Source organism: Penaeus monodon, chromosome 31 (assembly GCF_015228065.2).
Source record: "Penaeus monodon isolate SGIC_2016 chromosome 31, NSTDA_Pmon_1, whole genome shotgun sequence".
NCBI lineage: Eukaryota > Metazoa > Arthropoda > Malacostraca > Decapoda > Penaeidae > Penaeus > Penaeus monodon.
The window spans coordinates 25,169,621-25,169,988 of NC_051416.1; positions in this window are offsets into that span (position 1 = coordinate 25,169,621).

Consider the following 368-nt stretch of genomic DNA (forward strand, 5'->3'; position numbering starts at 1 on the left):
TTGGGAACGTAAGCTAGTTGAATTAATAACCTCTAGCAACCATACGAGCACACGGTGGCGTCGAACGAAGCACAAGCGTTCACCATTCACTGCGGGGGAGGGACACGGGCGGGCGGTGGGCGGAGGGACACGGGCGGGCGGTGGGCGGAGGGACACGGGCGGGCGGTGGGCGGAGGGACACGGGGGGCGGGCGGTGGGCGGAGGGACACGGGCGGGCGGTGGGCGGAGGGACACGGGCGGGCGGTGGGCGGGATGCTCCGGGAAATGTGGGGGGTGGGCGTGGGGGGGGCTTATTGATGTCACACGCAGACTAACGACGTCGATCATGGTAATTACCTGTAAATTTCCTTCGCTTTCGATCGGTACGG